Below are 20,220 nucleotides of genomic sequence, written 5' to 3' on the forward strand. Positions count from 1 at the left end.
AGTCCATCGATAAAATTCATGGAGGTACTTAAACTCTGATGGGAACAAAATTTAAGTCTATATTTCCAGCAACAGCTAATGAAATTTAACATTTGCTTCAATTACAAATTTAGGCAACAAATCATGGTAGCATTAGTGGTACTTACACATTTGTCACCACGAGAAGTCATAGATATTTTCGTATCTCATTGTTATTATTGCTGGTATTTCAAAATATCACCTATGTTTATAACAGTTTGAAATTACAATGATCATACCCACTGCTAGACCTACTATAATGTGTTAATAAAGCACAAACATTACTACAAAATAAATTTGATTTAATAATTGACAAATATAATTGTAATCAATATAATTGCTTCTTTATCATTCTGTTTATTTTATGCATTCTCACACTTTACTCTGAGAAGTAGAACATAAACTCCCCCAGATTATCAAAGATGTTCATGACACTAAAAAGGTTAAGAACCTCCTTCTCTAGACTATATTGCCTAACAATTGAGCAAGCAACATTATGCAGCAACAATCCCACTGCTTGAAACACTTTTAAGTGTAAAGATGGAAACATTTGAGAATCTGCAAGTATTCTGATGTGCAGTTACTTATATTAACTAAAAAGTTCAAAATAATATTACATATAAAACTTACATAATAAAGCAGCCTATGCATGAAGCCATCTGATTTGATTTCTTCTTACTACTTTTTAGCATAGGGTTAAAAATGCAAGTATTTGAGCCAAGGACTTGACTTTGAAGGCTATCTCAAATTTACTGTCTGGCCTTGGGCAAGCCAGTAAACCTCTCTAAGCCTTATTTTTCTCATCCACAAATGTGAATAATAACCTGCCTCAAAGCATTATTAGGATTAAATAATACATGCAGAACACTAAATAATACACACAAAGTACTTAGCATAGTACCTGGCATAGTAAGTTCTCAATAAATTGAGCAATATTACTGTTTTATTTTAGTTATTGATGCCATTTAAATCATAACTTATATTGAGTCTTTAAGATGATCTCTTTAAAAGATTACATAATCAAGAGGCAATATAAAACATTGTTTCAGAATATAGATTCTAATAACAGACTGCCTGGGTCTGAATTTTCCTCCACCACTTACAAGCTGTGCAACTCTGAGTAAGTTATTGAATTTCTCCGACACTCAATTTCCAGATGTATAAAATAGGGAAAATAATAGTATTACCTCATAGATATTAGTGACCTATGTGAAGCATATTACAAAACTAGTAACCATACGTGAAGCACACTGAAAATTGCCTGCAGATAGATAGTAATGCTTTGTAATTATCAGCTGTTATTATCATCATCATGACCAACAGTTCTTACATAACAGTTTCTTATCAAATCACATAGAACTGTTTTTGTTTTCATCTGAATTTTAGTGAAGATTTATCATAAATGAAGTGGACTCAGTCCTACTTAAATGAAACTATTTGTAAGAAGATATTTTGAAGCAAATAAGAATAAGGTAGGGAGCAAATTCAGCTGCAATTATTTCCTAGGAGAGATTAGAAAGACCCCATCCCTCATGGCTTTCAAAGCTTTTGCAAGAAAGATTCTCTCAAGTTTGAAATGCTTCTTTTATGACAACATCTGTGTCATACAGGGACAAACAAAACTCTGCTTTTGTAGCTTTAAGAGATGCAGAGAGGGGCCTCTGTGGCCCAGGCTGGAGCTCACCTTGGAAAAAGGAACCATGGAAATGCTGGGCTCAGAGGCAACAGAAGGGCTCTGCCAGCATCATGGGGACAGAGAGGCCCCTACTTCCCAGCAGGGGCCTGGCCTTGCTCCTCCCCCAGCAATCAGTAGGCTTTGGCTTAATTTAAAACCTACATAAACCAGTATCTCTGAGAATGTGATGTTATTTTCTGAACTAAAAGTTAAGAGTAAAAACAATAATAATGATAATAATAAACACATTCACTTCTCCCTGTCTTTTAAGGTAGTTGAATAATTAGTACATCAACAATTAAGTCATAATAACAAAATTATGGAACAGGTGAAATTATTCTCACCATCAATTTATTTTACCATTTTTTACTTATGAGCTTTAAAAATTCAGGGTTCTTTCCTGAGTATAGTATTAAGTCTCCCAGCATGTAAGATTATGAAGTTTAAAATCAAATCATGGTATATACTCCAATAATTCTAATACAATATTAATGCTCATACCATCCGCAGTACTCAACAAAAAGGTAAATTTTTGATCTGCATTTTTTAAATAACACTTAAAAGATGAGTTCACCAGACAGTGTAGCACAGAGAAGACAAGTAGGGACTCTGTGGCATCTTACTACACTGATGGACACTGACTGCAATGAGGTTTGGGGGGACTTGATAATAGGGGTGAATGTAGTAATGACACTGTTTTTCTTGTGAAACCTTCATAAGAGAGTATATCAATGATATCTTAATAGGAAAAAAAGGAAAAGATGACTTCACCACTAGTGTTAAAAGTCAGAGGCAATAAATCTTTTGGTTTTCCCCAGGTACACACAGAAATACCATTTGGAGATTTAGTTTTCCAAAGGTGTGCTGAAAGTGAAGGTTCCTATGGCCAGGATTCTCACCTGGCCCTGGTCAGCAAACTCACTACACATGTGTGGGCAATACGTTGTTACTGACTCTATATAAAGAGCACTGCCCAATGCTCTGGGCTACTGCAGGGCTGCAGGACTGGTGGCGGTGCTGAGGACAGAGACTGAGATGGCTGTGGGAGCAGAGAGGCCCAAAGGCAGAGACCAGCTTGCTGCATGCAGACTTGCTCTGAGTGGATGGGATTCTAGCACTTGACCTGCCATCGTGGGAATAAAGTTAGGTATAAATCCTTTCACCCCAGTAACGTTTCATTGTCATTCCTCAGTCTCACTGAATCCATAGTGAACTTGCCTGGAGCTGAAACCCATTGGCAAGACAAACACATGGCTAAAGACAAATGGCAAGACAAATGGCTAAAGGTCCATTCCGAGGAGAAAGAAAAAACTAGAAGCTTTTCCTACCAGAAAAGCAAAATTTTCCATACTCTGGATTTAGTAACCAAATATTATCAGGTAATGGAAATATTTAGAGTGGCATCAGAGCAGATTGGTAATTACAGGGCTCTCCTCTTCAATGCTCTACTCATGCCACTATTATTATTTCCAGCATCCCTTAATGGTGTCCAAACTGAAACATTCCTGCCGAGTGATTAACACCTGCCCTTGCAATGCTGGAATTCAACAATGCAAGGGGTTTTTCAAAGCATCCCAGGAAGAGGTGGGTCTGGTCTTCCATGCTTGGAGAACTGGAGGTCAACCACACTGAAATGCCTTCCAAATCTCCAGGCTTCTGAGCTTGCTTCTCAATCTTGACTCTGATGGCATTCTACAATGGAACACTTTTACAATTCAGATTAAAGCAAGATCTTTGAAAGAGCCTTGGAACAAGATTGATGAAAGTGCCGTCTGTGTCAACAGGTGAGATAAGGGGAAGACAGGAGAGAAATTCAGAATTGTACATCCATGTGTGTATGCATTTGCATAGTTGACATCCATGTGATCAAATTTCAGGCACATTTAAAATAAAAGGTTAACACAGGAAGCATTCATGTGGTAACTTTATAAATGGAAAATTCTCTTATTTAACCAAAATCCTACATATCCTTAATTACCATAGTTAAGTATTCACTCTAATGTGAGAATAATCTTCTTTGAAACAAACTTGTACTTTTACTGCCCAGATTAAACACTTTCAGTGGCTCCCCTGTGCCTATAAACTAAAATCCTAATACTTCAAGATGATAAGCAGGACCTCTGTGATCTGGCCCCCACCAACTTCCCTAGCTTCATTCACCTCCATGGCTTCCGGCATGCTCTCCTCAGATTTTTTGCTGTGCCCCTTCACTCCTCTCAGCCCCCCTTGCTGACACTGCCTCTGTACCTGGAATGTTCTGTATTTGTAGCAATTCCAACAAATACTTATTTCTCTTTCCTACCTCAGCAAAGATCTCCCCTGTAGAGCCTTTACCAACTCTCCTTTCCTACAAAAGACCAACCAGGGGATTTAAGAAGGCAGCATGAGAAGTGAGACGGAGAATTCCTCCCCAAACCACAAATAATATGAAAATATAGTTAATTGCTACAACTAACCCTAAAATAGCAACAGGAAAGAAGGCTGAACCAGACTGCATACAGACCTCATGAACAGAGCAGACCTCACAAAACAGGGTAACATATGAAAGCCTTGATCCAGCGGGACTGGAGCCCTTCCCCCACCCCAGCTCACCAGCGGGAGGAAGAGAAATGGAACAGAGGAGGGGTGGAAGCCTGGGACTGCTGAACACCAAGCCCTGGAGGTCAGCTATGTGAGCAGAAACCTGCATTGTGTGGTGCTCTGGATATTGGGGAGCTCAGAAAGGTGGAGTGCTGAGAGACACATTGCGGCCATTTGTGGAGGAGGGGATCCACACCCGGCCACTCAGGGACAAAGGAAAGACAGATGGTTTAAGAGGCTTCCTAGCAGCAAGAGGGCTGCTGAAGGAGTAGGGTTTGCATGGAGTTTGCTGCATGGGGGAAGGGAGAGCTGGACAAGGTTGTCTGGGTGTGCTCTGCTCAGCTGGCTGGTAACTTTGAGGAGCTCCAGGTGCCCATCCCCCTGGCTGCCTACTCAGCTCTGAGGCCCCCCACTGTTACACGCAGTCTGCTGTGCCTTCCTCCTAGCCTGCCGGCACCAGTTCACAAACCTGCAGTCCCTGCCCTGGTGTCAGGCCAGCCAGAGGGAGGCCCCGCCTACAACAGCTAGAGATGCAAAGCACAGAGGCTTACACCTGTATGTTTGGCCCACTGGCTCTGACACTGGAGACAGGCACTGCAGACAGGAATCAGGAAACAGATCTTTCCTCCCCCCAGGCACCAGCTCCACTCCCCTACGACCCCCAGCCTCACTCTAGGGGCTGATCAGCTCCACAGATTGGAGCTTCTGGGCACTAGTGGGCACCACACAAATATGAAATGTCAAAAGAACATGGTTCAGACCAACAAACCCAAGAAAAAAGGGCCTAATGAAACTGAACTCACCAATCTGACTGAAAGAGAGTTCAAAATAAAAATCATAAACACCCTTATGGAGGTACAGAAAAATATTCAAGAACTCAGGAACGAATTTAAGTTGAAGAGTCAATCATTAAGAAAGTCTATATCTGAAATGAAACATACAGTGGAGGGATTTAAAAGCAGATTAGATGTAGAAGAACAGATGGCAAATGGAATAGAAATTAGAGAAGAGGAATACAAAGAAACTGAGGCAAAAAGAGAAAAAAGAATCTCTAAGAATGAAAGAATATTGAGAGAACTGTGTGACCAATCCAAACAGAACAATATTCGTATTATAGGGGTACCAGAAGAAGAAGAGAGAGAAAAAGGGATAGAAAGTGACATTGAGTAGGTAATTACTGAAAACTTCCCCAATCTGGGGAAGGAGATAGTCTCTCAGGCCATGGAGGTGCACAGATCTCCCAACACAAGGGACCCAGGGAAGACAACATCAAGACATATAATAATTAAAATGACAAAGATCAAGGATAAGGACAGACTTTTAAAAGCAGCTAGAGAGAGAAAAAAGGTCACATACAAAGGAAAACCCATCAGGCTATCATCAAACGTCTCAAAAGAAACCTTACAGGTCAGAAGGGAGTGGCATGATATATTTAATGCAATGAACAGAAGGGCCTTGAACCAAGAATACTATACCCAGCAAGGTTATCATTTAAATTTGAAGGAAGGATTAAACAATTTACAGATAAGAAAAAATTGAGAGAATTTACCTCTCACAAACCACCTCTACAGTGCATTTTGGAGGGACTCCTATAAATGGAAGTATTCCTAAGGCTAAATAGATGTCACCCAAGGGATAGACAAAGAGCAAAGAATATGATTTATAACATACAAAGAATGGAGGAGGAAGAAAAAGGAGGAAAAAAAAAAAGAACCTTTAGGTTGTGTTTGTAATAGCACACGAATTAGACTATTTGATAGTAAGGGAATTACCCTTGAACCATTGGTAACCACGAATCTAAAGCTTGCAATGGCAATAAATACATACCTGTCGATAACCACCCTAAATGCAAATGGTCTGAATGCACCAATCAAAAGACACAGAGTCACTGAATGGATTAAAAAACAAGACCTGTCTATATGCTGCCTACAAGAGACTCACTTTAAACCCAAAGACATACAAAGACTGAAAGGAAAGGGATGGAAAAAAATATTTCATACAACTAACAGGGAGAAAAAAGCAGGAGTTGCACTACTTGTATCAGACAAAATAGACTTAAAAACAAAGAGGGTCACAAGAGACAATGAAGGACATTACATAATGATAAAGGGGTCAGTCCAATAAGAAGATACAACCATTATAAATATCCATGCACACAACACAGGAGCACCTACATATGTGAAACAAATACTAACAAAATTAAAGGGTGAAATAGAATTCAATGCATTCATTTTAGGAGACTTCAAAACACCACTCACTCCAAAGGACAGATCAACCTGACAGAAAATAAGTAAAGATACAGAGGCACTCAACAACGTATTAGAACAGATGGACCTAATGGACATCTACAGAACAGTCCATCCAAAAGCAACAGAATACACATTCTTCTCAAGTGTACATGGAACATTTTTAAGAATAGATCATATACTAGGCCACAGAAAGAGCCTCAGTAAATTCAAAAAGTCTGAAATTCTACCAACCAGCTTCTCAGATCACAAAGGTATGAAACTAGAAATAAATTACACAAAGAAAACAAAAAAGCCCACAAACACATGGAGGCTTAATAACATGCTCCTAAATAATCAATGGATCAATGACCAAATAAAAACAGAGATGAAACAATATATGGAGAAAAATGACAACAATAATTCAACAACACAAAACCTGTGGGATGCAGCAAAGGCCATGCTAAGAGGGAAATATATTGCAATACAGGCCTACCTCAGGAAAGAACAATCCCAAATGAACAGTCTAAACTCACAATTAATGAAACTAGAAAAGGAAGAACAAATGACACCCAAACTCAGTAGAAGGAGGAACATAATAAAGATTAAAGCAGAAATAAATAAAATTGAGAAGAATAAAACAATAGAAAGAATCAATGAAAGTAGGAGCTGTCTCTTCAAGAAAATAAACAAAATAGATAAACCCTAGCCAGACTAATCAAGAAAAAAAGACAGTCTACACACATAAACAGAATCAGAAATAAGAAAGGAAAAAATCACCATTGACAACACAGAAATACAAACAATTATGAGAGAATACTATGAAAAATTATATGGTAACAAACTGAATAACCTCGAAGAAATGGACAACTTTCTGGAAAAATACAAGCTTCCAAAGCTGACCCAGGAAGAAACAGAAAATCTGAATGGACCAATTACCAGCAAAGAAATTGAACTGATAATCAAAAACTACCTAAGAACAAAACACCTGGAGCACATAGTTTCACTGCTGAATTTAATCAAACATTCAGTGAAGACCTAATACCCATCGTCCTTAGAGTTTCCAAAAAGTAGAAGAGGAGGGAATACTCCCAAACTCATTCTACGAGGCCAACATCACTCTAATACCAAAACCAGACAAAGACACCAAAAAAAAGATGAACATAATGCAAAAATAGGCACCAAAATATTAGCAAACCAAATTTAAAAATACATCAAAAAGATCATCCATCATGATCAAGTGGGACTCATCCCAGGGATGCAAGGATGGTACAACATTAAAAAAATCCATCAACATCATCCACAACATCAAAAAAAGAAGGACAAAACCCACATGATCATCTCCATAGATGCTGAAAAAGCATTTGACAAAATTCAACATCCATTCATGATAAAAACTCCCAACAAAATGGGTATAGAGGGCAAGTACTTCAACATAATAAAGGCCATATATGACAAACCCACAGCTAACATTATACTTAACAGTGAGAAGCTGAAAACTTTTCCTTTAAGATTGGGAACAAGACAAGGATGCCCACTCTCCCCACTTTTATTCAACATAGTTCTGGAGGTCCTATCCACAGCAATCAGACAACACAAAGAAATAAAAGGCATCCAGTTTGGCAAAGAAGAAGTCAAACTGTCCCTGTTTGTGGATGATATGATATTGCAGAGAAAAAAACCAAAAGAATCCACTCCCAAACTACTAGATCTAATATCTGAATTCAGCAAACTTGAGGGATACAAAATTAATACACAGAAATCTGTTGCATTCCTATACACTAACAGTGAAGTAGCAGAAAGAGAAATCAGGAAAACAATTCCATTCACAATTGCAACAAAAAAATTAAAATACCTCGGAATAAACCTAACCAAGGAAGTGAAAGACCTATACCCTGAAAACTATGGGACACTCTTAAGAGAAATTAAAGAAGACACTAATAAATGGAAATTCATCCCATGCTCTTGGTTAGGAAGAATTAGTATTGTCAAAATGGCCATCCTGCCTAAAGCAATCTACAGATTCAATACAATCTCTATCAAAATACCTACAGCATTCTTCAATGAACTAGAGCAAATAGTTCTAAAATTCATGTGGAACCACAAAAGACCCCGAATAGCCAAAGCAATCCTGAGAGGAAAGAATAAAGCAGGGGGAATTATACTACCTGACTTCAAGCTCTACTACTAAGCCACAGTAATCAAGACAATTTGGTACTGGCACAAAAACAGAGCCACAGACCAGTGGAACAGACTAGAGACTCTAGACATTAACCCAAACATATATGGTCAATTAATATATGATAAAGGAGCCATGGATATACAATGGGGAAATGACAGCCTCTTCAACAGCTGGTGTTGGCAAAATGGGACAGCTATGTGTAAGAGAATGAAACCGGATTATTGTCTAACCTGGTACACAAAAGTAAACTCAAAATGGATCAAAGATCTGAATGTAAGTCATGAAACCATAAAACTCTAAGAAAAAAAAATATAGGCAAAAATCTCTTGGACATAAACATGAGCAACTTCTTCATGAACATATCTCCCCAGGCAAGGGAAACAAAAGCAAAAATGAACAAGTGGGACTATATCAAACTAAAAAGCTTCCGTACAGCAAAGGACACCATCAGTAGAACAAAAAGACATCCCACAGTATGGGAGAATATATTTATAAATGACAGATCCGATAAAGGGTTGACATCCAAAATATATAAAGAGCTCATCTACCTCAACAAACAAAAAGCAAATAATCCAGTTAAAAAATAGGCAGAGGAGCTGAACGGACAGTTCTCCAAAGAAGAAATTCAGATGGCCAACAGACACATGAAAAGATGCTCCACATCGCTAATCATCAGGAAAATGCAAATTAAAACCACAATGAGATATCACCTCACACCAGTAAAGATCACCACCATCCAAAAGACAAACAACAACAAATGTTGGCGACGATGTGGGGAAAGGGGAAACCTCCTACACTGATGGTGGGAATGTAAACTAGTTCAACCATTGTGGAAAGCAGTATGGAGGTTCCTCAAAAAACTCAAAATAGAAATACCATTTGATCCAGGAATTCCACTCTCAGGAATTTACCCGAAGAATGCAGCAGACCAGTTTGAAAAAGACATGTGCGACATATGCACTCCTATGTTTATCACAGCACTATTTACAATAGCCAAGAAATGGAAGCAACCTAAGTGTCCATCAGTAGATGAATGGATAAAGAAGATGTGGTACATATACACAATGGAATATTACTCAGCCATAAGAAGAAAACAAATCCTACCATTTGAACAATATGGATGGAGCTAGAGGGTATTATGCTCAATGAAATAAGCCAGGCAGAGAAAAACAAGTACCAAATGATTTCACTCATCTGTGGAGTATAACAACAAAGCAAAAACTGAAGGAACAAAACAGCAGCAGAAACACAGAACCCAAGAATGAACTAACAGTTACCAAAAGGAAAGGGGCTGGGGAGGGTGGGTGGGAAGGGAGGGATAAGGGGGAAAGAGGGCATTACGATTAGCACACATAATGTAGGGGGTTAGGGACATGGGGAAGGCAGTGTTTACAGAGAAGACAATGATTCTATAGCATCTTACTATGCTGATGGACAGTGACTGTAATGGGGTATGTGGGGGGAACTGATAATAGTGGGAGTCTAGTAACCATAATGTTCAAGTAATTGTACATTAATAATACCAAAAAAAGACCCACCCACTCCTCTCGTTGTGCCCACAAAATGCTCTGTACCACCCCTGCTCTCCTGCCTGCCACAGCACTTACCCGCTATTTTTTAGTAGCTCTGTGGAGGGATAATTCAAATTCAACATGCTGTATACTTTAAATGTACAATTCCATGAGTTCCAATATATGGCTATACCTGTGAAGCCATCACCACAATCAAGACATTGAACATATCTACTACCTCCAAAGGTTTTTCATGTCCTTTTGTTACCTTACTCTCTCTCTTCCCTAATTTCCACGTCTTTGGCAACACTGATTCACTTTCTTACACAATTTGATTAGTATTTTCTATACCTTTAAATATATGGAATTGTACAGTATGTATCTTTATTTGCCTTGCTATTTTCACTCAGCATAATTATACTGAGATTCATCCATGTTGTTGCATGAATCAATTCATTTATGAATCAGTTTATTCATTTATTCCCAGGTGGTTTCCATAAAGACACAGATATGCTGCAATGAGCCTGTCCTTTCACCTGCTGATGAACATGAGCTGTTTCAACTCCTCAGCTGTTACAAAGCACACTGCTATGAATACTCATACACAAGTCTACAGACACAGCCACATGTTTTCTTACTTTTCAAGTATTTAGAGGTAGGAATGGATGAATTATGTAATATGTTTATGTTTAATTTTTTAAGAAACTGCCATACTATTTTCTAAAGTGACTGCACTCTTTTACATTCTACTAACAAAAGTACAAAAGTTCCATTTCCTCCATATCCTCATCAACATTTGATATGGTTAGTTGTTTTAACTATACCCAGTCTCATATGTCTATTATGTTATCTCTCTGGGGCTTTCACTTACATTTCCCTATGGATTAACGATGTTGAGCATCTTTTCATATATATTTGCAAATATTTTCTCCCTATCTGTGGTTTATCTTTGCATTTCTTTAACAGTATATTTTGAAGTACAGAAATTTTTGATTTAGATAAAATCCAATATATGATTTTTTTCTTTTATGAATTGTGGTCTCAGTATTATATCTAAGAAATGTTTATCCAACCCAGTGTCACAAAGATTTTCATCCTTTCTTCTATAAGATTTATAGTTTGAGGTTTTACATATAGGTCTATGATCTACTTTGTGTTCATTTTTATGTATACCATAAGGTATGGTTCAATGATCATTTTGTTGCTTATGGATATCTAATTGTTCCAGAGCCATTTGTTAAAGAAACAATACTTAACCCACTGATTTGTCTTTGCACTTCTGCCTAAAATCAATTGTCTCTATAATAGGGGGAGTCTAGTAACCATAATGTTGTTCAACTAATTGTACATTAACGATACCAAAATTTAAAAAATAAAAAATAAAAAGACCAACCCACTCCTCTCTTTGTGCCCACAAAATGCTCTGTACCACCCTTGCTCTCCTGCCTGCCACCGCACTTACCCCATGGCTTTTTAGTAGCTTTATGGAGGGATAATTCAAATTCTGAATTATCTATTTGTGGATCTATTTCAGACTCTCCCTGTTGTTACAGTCATCTATTTTGTCTGCTGTGACACTAGCACCTTGCTCTTGATTACTGAGCTTTATAGTCTTAAAATCAGGTAGTTTTCTTCTTTCAACTTTGTTCTTCTTCAAAGTTGTTTTGGCTGTTCTAGGTTCTTCACAGGTCTATGTGACTTTTTAGATTCATCTTTACAACTCCAAAAACTGCTGGCATTTTGACTGGAGTTGCATTGAATCTACAGATCAATTTGGGGAAAAATGACAAATAATGAAACTTCCAACCATGTACAGATTTCAGCTCTCCATTTATTTAGGTCTTCTTTAATTTTTCTCAGCAAGATGTTATGGTTTTTCAGCATACTGGTTTTGCATATCTTTTGTCAGATTTATCCCTAAGTATTTTTAATTTTTTAATGCTATTGTAAATGGCATTTTTTATTTCAATTCCTGAACATTCATTGCTAGTATATAGTGATACAACTGATTTTTATATATTGATACTGTATCCTGGAATCTTGGTAGAGGACTCTGGAATTAAGGATTAAGATTAAAATCTCAATGCCTAGAGGACAAAGGAAGTTGATCACAGCTAAATATCAGAAAAGGTATGCTGTGGCAAAACTTAACAATTGCTAGGGGAGAGCAGAACTAAAGAGACATTCTCAACATTTCTGTTTCTGTCTTTGGCCTACATAGTTTCAGTGAATCTTTGAGCTTGTTAGCCAAGAGGTTTAGGGGAAAGTGTAAGATATAATGCATGTAGTCCTCCCTAAAACAGTTTCTGAAATGTGGAACGCTATGATCCCTCACCACAAAAGAGGAACTCCAGGGAGTCAGAAGCACAAGTGCTTCACCTCTCTTTTGTTTCCTCTGGTATAGTTTCTGCTTCTTCTCTTCATTCTGTTATGATCAGGTTTGCTTAATAGGAATCTAGTCCTTTCTTTTCAGAACTAGGACTTAAACTGGAATATTTCCTCTGTGTAACTACTTGTATTTTGATTAGTCTTAGGCTCCTGACTTTAAATTCTACACGTGAATTTGTGTTGAGAACCTGTATAACCACATTTGCTTATGTTCTTATTGATCCTATCTCCGTATTTAGGATGCATGCTTCACAATGCAGCATGTGCTGTTGGCTGCACTGATTCTCCACAATGGAAAACTCAGTGGTCACATGTTTCTCCATCTTTTACATCACCAGAACTCTATCTGCCTGGGACATAAAAGAAAGGATACCGTTGTTAAAAAATCCAGAATACAAATCACTTCTCTATTCTATGCAGCACAGAAAAACCTCAAAGCATTCTCTTAACTGAAAGCATTCTGGTTTGAACAGCATTTTCATCTACATCCATGTCTCCAGATGACCATCACTGTCAGAAGCATCATCTTTGAGTATGAATGACACAGTATATGAAGGGCAGAGAGAAACAAAGACACCAGGGAGAAAACATACAGAATTAACATCAAAAAATGAAATCTGCTCAAAACTTCCTAAGCCTGCTTCCTACCTCTGTTGACATAACAGTCATTCAGGAAGCCCTTGTCACTTTAATCAGGATCTTGTACACCCGTGAAGCTCTAATGCCTCTCACCCTCAAGTTTTCTCTTTGGCTAGAAATCATTACCACTGGGCCCCAAATTCCTTTCATATAAATTAAGAAAAAATTTTACAACCATAATACATTTTTACAGTGTATAATTAGAAAACATAATTAAGCCAAATAAGAAAACAAATCATCATTTAACCTACAAGCCAGGGATTACCACTCCTAACATTTAGCATATAACCTCCCAGTCATCCCAGACTTTTCTCCTCTGTTAACATTTTCAACAAAAATGAAACTATTAAGTTACCCGCAATTGTTTTCTATGTTGTCAAGTAGGCAAAATGGTAGGAAGACATGTTGATTACTTTTGGTATGATCTTAGCAAAAGAGTTTAGACCTCAACCAAAGCCATAACATAATTACAGTGTAAGACTGGCACCACCTCCAGACAACCCATGGTTTATTTCTAAAATGAGCAGAATTAACCAGTAAATGTAGAAATCCCTTACTAATTAGAAAACCATACCCAGAACACTGTCACTCAGCCAGCTCAGATCAAGCAGTCTGTCCACAAAGCCTTCAGCAGCTTACAGGTACATGTAGTCTGGGAAAGTGGAAAAGAATTGAGGCAGGGTCATTTCTGGTGAGAAGAAAAAAACTGAGGTCCAAAGAAAAACATGTATTTGAGGCGGCAAGGATGCAGAGAGGGCAGATCACTCGTACACTGCTGGCGGGAATGTAAACTGGCGCACCCTTACCATTGTTATCTACACCCATGTCTCAGCAGATGGGAAGTCCTCACCAAGTATCTTATGCCTGTTTTTGATTCCCATTGCCTGGCACTTAATAAGGATTTACTGAATGAGTTTAGGGACTGTTCCAGGAGCAGTTGAGTTGAAATTGAATGGGCAGAAACTAGCCTATGTATACTACAAAAAAGATGAAAATATAATCTTCTCAAATTATAATTGCCCAGCTGTGATTTAGGCAGAAGCCAATTCTGCATATGTTAAAGGTAAATGTTCATAAATAAACTGGATAACATCAGGGCTCTAGGTATCCTTAATCCAATTTCTTAATACATACACACACACAAACACAAATTGATTTTCCAACTCCCAGTCAAATATGTTTTCACTAAGGCACACTGTTTCCAAGATTAATATGTGTTATAAAGGGGGGAAATATGGGTAGAAGATAATTATACAAGATACCTGATATGGTATGTTAATTGCAAAATGGCCCCCTGGATATTCACTGTTCCTCTCTGTATCCATGCTCTCTGGTATCTGATTTTGCAGCTTCTCCCATCAAGAAGGAGACAAGAGTCTATTTCCCCACTCCTTGAGTCTGGGCTGGCCTTGTGACTTGCTTTGACTAAAAGAATACAAGGGATGTGAAGGTGTGCCAGTTCTAAGGTCTCAGAGGGCTTTTTGTGCTTCTGCTCTCCCAGAACTCAATCCAGTTACCGTCAAGCGGGCCTGCTGGATTATGGAAGACAAGAGGCCATGTGGCTCTGCCATCCTCGTTACTCCAGCTGACAGTCAGCCAGCCACCAGACTTGTGACAGCCAGTGCTGAGCCATGCAGCCACATGAACAGAGATGTATGACATTTCACTAAAGAATTAGGGAAATGCAAAATAAGACCACAGTGATATATCACTAAATACCTACCAGGGTGGCTAAATCAAAAATAATGACACCACCAAATGCTGACAAGGATGCAGAGAAAGCAGATCACTCTCACTCTGCTGATGGGAATGTAAAATGGTACAGCCAATCTGGAAGCAGCTCGGTAGTTACCTATAAAACTAAACATGAAACTACCAACCAACTGCATTCTTGGACACTTATCCCAGAAAAATTAAAACCTGGGCTGTGCTCAAACAAAAAACCTGTACATTGATGTCCATAGCAACTTTATCTGTAGTAGCCTAAAACTGGGAACAAATTACAAGTTGTCAAAAAAACAGTTAAAAAGCTGGATGACTCCTTAACAATAAAATAGAGCAAACTATTAGTACACACAATTTAAATGAATCTCCAGGGAACTATGTTGAGTTAAAAAAAGGCTAGTCCCAAAGGGTCATATACTGCCCATGTCCCCACCCCCTCCCTGTGACCAGGGAGTGCCTCAGCCTGCTCAACCCTACACCACACACTTCGAGCCCAGTAGTTTATTCTGCTTCCTTTCGGGCCCACTGACTCCAGGCACTTGTTCCTACTGCCTGCCTCTGCCACCGTTCCTCCTGTCTAGCCTGCTCTCTTCAGCTAAGCTGTTCTCCTGCTTGTATTTTATTTATAAAATACTCATGAAATGACAAAATGATAGAATGTAGAAAACAGATTGGTGGTTGCTGGGTTCACAGCTATTAGGAGGTGAAAGAAGAGAGGAGATGGATATGGGCATTAAAAATAGAGGACAATGGGGAGGGTCCTTGTGGTGAAGGAATGTTCTCTACTTTGACTATATCAGTGTCAGTGCCCTAGGAGTGATACTGTACTGCAGTTTTGCAATACATTATCATGTGGAGAAACTAAGTTAAAGGGGTCTCTCTGTGTTATTTCTTAAACAACCACATATTAATCTATAATTACCTCAAAATAAAAAGTTTAGTTTTTATCTACTTACCTAATAGCATTGGCAAGTTACAGAACTAACTTCTAAGCCCAGATTTCCTTATCTGTAAAATGGAGATAAACTAATTAATACCTGTATAATAGGCCTTAAATTAGATGGCCAAATAAAATGATACTTATAATACTTTTAAAGGATGATTACTATTCAGTAAACATTATTGATAATACTAGTAGCAATAGTAACAAATAATACAGGTAAATGGTAACAAATAATAACAAATAAACGCAGTCAAAAATAAATACTCTGTTTAAATCCAGCCAGATTATTTTTTTAGCATGAAGCCAGGCAGTCAGTAGCAATTCATGTTGTCTAAAGGTGTTCACTAGAAAAGAGAACTACAGCATGGGGAAGGAGGCCGTATTTGCTCAAGGACCAGCAAGCTGAGAAAGATAGCTCTATTTTATAAAAAGCTGTAGAATAAAACAAAGAAAACATGTGTCAAAAAGCTAAGTGAAGAAAAACCTGGGCTGGAAATTGATTAGTCTCTATACTATACCGAAAGATATACAATTAAACATATACCCCAGGAGTCACAGAATCTTAGAGTTAAATTAAACTTATCTCTACTTAACTTTTCAACCCCTCATGCTATGCTGAAATAATCTTTATAATGCCTAATAAGGAAATGTCTCACTTTTAGGAAAATGAAGGAGATGGGATGGCAGAAAGGACACATCTTTCAGAGAACAATGTAATTGTAAAACTCTAAATCAGAGGTTGACATTCCAAACTGCACATCAGAATTATCTGATGAAGCATTCTGAAAATAAGGATTAATGGTGTCCTCAGGTATGGCATTTTATGTCAAATGTGAATGATAGTAATGCCTTTCAATGTGTGGATATGGGCAACACTTTAAGGTGTGTACTTCTTTGAAGGTGTCTGAATTCAGCCAGGGTACTAGATAACAAGCTGCACCAGATTAGTCACATCTATCCATCCACCCATCAACTCATTCAGCAGGTAGTCAGTGGGCACCTTCTGTGTGTTGGGTACCACTTTAGAAGCTGGAGCTACAGCTCTGAGAGAGAGTGTCAGGGTCTTTGTCTTCATGAGACTTATAGTCTGTCAGGAAAGTAATGTAAGTGTTTATCGTAAAGTGTGCAATGATGGGAATTACAGAGGGCCTTTGGGAATACCTCACTGGATGCAGAGATGCAGAGATATCTACTGACCTGGCGGCTTCTCAATAGTAAGACTCTCTTCCATTTACTGACACACTGTGAAAACGTGGCTCAAAAAAAAATTTTTTTTTTTTTGCCATTTAAATAATGAAAATAAACACTTCATTTAACTGTCATCATTTGGTCTGGTTAAGTGTATTTTCTAGAATGCTGGAAAATATCACCTTATGCTAAAATTTTATTTTAAACTTCTAAAAACTAAATCCTTCTCAAATGCGACATGTTCTACTCCACCTGGCATCACTAAAACAGACAAATGATTTAATTTACTCTGTCTTCAATGAACTCTGGTGATCATTAGGAATATTAGGGCCATGTATTTATTTTGAGTTCTCCTGAGCTATGCAGAGGACTAGAACTTGGGCAGCACATGGAGCCTGCTGTCTGTCAGTGTCCACACCCCCACCCTGTGACCCAGGAGTGCCTCAGTCTGCTTGCCCCTAAACCACACATTTCAAGCACAGTGATGCATTCCAATACCTTTAGGGTCCACTGACTCCAGGCACTTGTTCATACTGCCTGCCTCTGCCACAGTTCCTCTTGTCTAGCCAGCTCTCTCTAGCTAAGCTGTTCTCCTGCTTGTATTTTATAAACTAGACCAAAAAATTTCCCTTGGAAATTTCCAGGGAATCCAAACAATGGGCACCATTTATAAAATTTAAGTAAAAAGACTCTTTGCCTAAAACAAACTTCAAATGCACTGTATTTATGCAAAATATTTTCAGGAGACTAAGGGGTGTTATGCTTTCCTGACTTTATTTCCAGGATCACAAATATTCCAGAGCATTAAGGCAGAAGAAAAAGAAATAAACATCACCCACATAGCACTGAGCATTATGTTAATTATAGTCACATAGCATTTTTCCCTTTAAAGAATTCAAACGTTTGTTCTATTATCTCATTTATTTTCTGCAAATTCCTGAGATACAGAAAAAGGCTTTATTTATTAATACTTTGAGAAGAAAGCTATGACTAGCAAGATTATAAGTGAGTTGCCTCAAACAAAAAGACAACTTTGGGTCTTCCTGCCTACCTGCCCTCATTTTCTTCCCAGGACACACTGTCAGAGGAGAATGCCCACAATATACCTAATTTTCCTTTCAGATATAGAGAAACGGAGGTTTAAAAAAAAGTTTCTCAAAAGTAACATCCACACAAAAATTTTTAATACATGCTTTCAGCCTGAAGGAAACTAAGTATATTTCATACAAAAACATAGGGAAAGTACCTAAAAACTTTATAAGAAAACACTCTTATCTTTCTATACCATCAGATTTACTTGCCACCTTTCCAAATATCTTGAAATTAATTCAGCTAAATACAATAACTCTCAGAGCACTTTTCATATGGTGAAGAAACCAATCCATTATATAATGGTATATAACACTACCTACACTCTTTCACAGAATTGAGTGCATTGGCATATGTGGGGAAGTTAGGGTTCCTGTGGCCAGGATGCTCACTGAATGTAAACCACCTGATGATGTAACTGGCCTGTTGTTAAGCTACGGCTTCCACACCTTTAGGCAATAAGCTATTATTGCACTATATATAGAGCTCAGCCGAGTGCTCTGGATGAAGGCATACATGCTAGTGCTCAACCTACCGTCAGGAGAACAAGCTGTAAATAAACCCTTTCACCCAAAAGAATGTTTGCTGTCATTTTCTTTGGACACATTGAATCCATAGAGAACTTGCCTGGGACTGAAACCCATTGGCAAGACAATTGGCGAAGTCTAGCAAGGTTCACTGTTGACCAAGGAAAGACAGGCTGCCCTTATGGGAGGGGTGCTTCACCAGGCTGCTCCTGTGAGTGGGGAGACAGTGGGTCGTCCCCCAATGGGTATGTGGTCTGAGATGGCTTGCCTCCTAGAGGACTGAGCCCCACCCCAGGACTGAAGGCAAGTGGAGGTGACACCTGAGGCAGTAGGGGTGTCCCTTGGTATAGTAAGTAGATCCTTTGAGAAGCAGAGGGCCCATGAGGCAGCGGGGAGTGTGGGTTGGCTGCTTCTCAAAGTATTAAAAACGTCTACAGAAGAGAAGGACATGCTCCTGAAAAATACCCAAGAAACGACAGCATGAGAACATGAGCTGCAAACTTCTGTGGATTCCTGAAGAAGGAAATGGCATTGATGAGAGAGGAGACAGCATGAGAATGCTGGCAGCAAGGTGCCATTGAAGAGGTAAAAGATTCCTTATAGAACGAGACGGCAGCAATACCAGGTGCTCTGAAGGAGGAAAAGGCCATCGAGGAAAAAAACAAACTCCTGAGGGAAGCACAGGCAGAGTTGGCACGAGAATGCCAGCTGCGAAGCACTGAGGTGAAGGTAACGGAGCTGCTGAGGACTAAGCTGGCATTGCTGTGAGGCACGGTAAAATGGGAAAGGTTATAGCAAAGGAGGCACTTGGGAGAGGGGGGAGAAAGGTGCCATCAGCCCCGGAAATGCAGGAGCTGGGGAAGGATGAAGGGGTGGTGCTGTAAGGACTGACACCTCCTCTGTTGAAAGCACACCCAGTGGTTGTAAAGAAAATAAAGACCCAGCAGCTGAGAGTTCCCCAAGGAGAGGAGCAGCCCCCTCCCCAGGTTGTGGAGCACTCTATGCTCTGCCCCTGTACTCGGGCTGAGCTGGTGGATTTAGGCTCCTGGTTTAGGGAGAAGCACTCAAAGTCAGTATCAGCTTGGATCCTGCATCTGGGACATAGGGGTGGATGGAATTGTTCTGTTGGGATCAGAGATGGGAAAGCTGTCTTCCCTGACAGTGCAGCCTGCCTTGAGGCACCGATTACAAAATGCACATCAGACCCCAGGGAATCACTCCCTCCTCAATTGGCTTATGGCTGCACTTTGTGCTGTGTGGCCCAAGCAGGGTGATCTACCATCCTCTCCTGTTAGATGGCAGATGTATGCTGAACTCCAACAGGTGCTACAAGAGCTAGGCATAAGAAATGCCATCTATAATCTAGAGAATTATGGAGAAGATGAAGAGATTTTCACTACTGGGATAAGAAATATTGTATTTCAAACAGCTCCTACATCCCTCTTTGGGTCTCTAGTGGCCATTCTTTCCCCTCACTTAGGGCAGCCCATAAGCGAGGTAACACATACAGTAGCAGACTTGGGAGAGGCT

General features: G+C 39.0%; 1 protein-coding gene across 15 annotated transcripts in view; it reads right to left on the reverse strand.

Annotated features, from left to right (window-relative positions):
* The window catches only part of ENOX1 (ecto-NOX disulfide-thiol exchanger 1), a 554,315-nt gene that overhangs the window by 498,877 nt on the left and 35,218 nt on the right, over positions 1-20,220 (reverse strand). Inside the window, exon 2 of one of the 15 annotated variants that reach the window (XM_073212579.1) lies at positions 13,793-13,870. The exons of the other annotated variants lie outside the window; for them this stretch is intronic. The gene's annotated coding sequence lies outside the window, so the exon portion shown is untranslated. The remainder of the gene's footprint in view (positions 1-13,792; positions 13,871-20,220) is intronic. 15 annotated transcript variants of the gene reach the window in all.

The sequence above is a fragment of the Manis javanica genome, chromosome 9 (genome assembly GCF_040802235.1).
Source record: "Manis javanica isolate MJ-LG chromosome 9, MJ_LKY, whole genome shotgun sequence".
Lineage (NCBI taxonomy): Eukaryota > Metazoa > Chordata > Mammalia > Pholidota > Manidae > Manis > Manis javanica.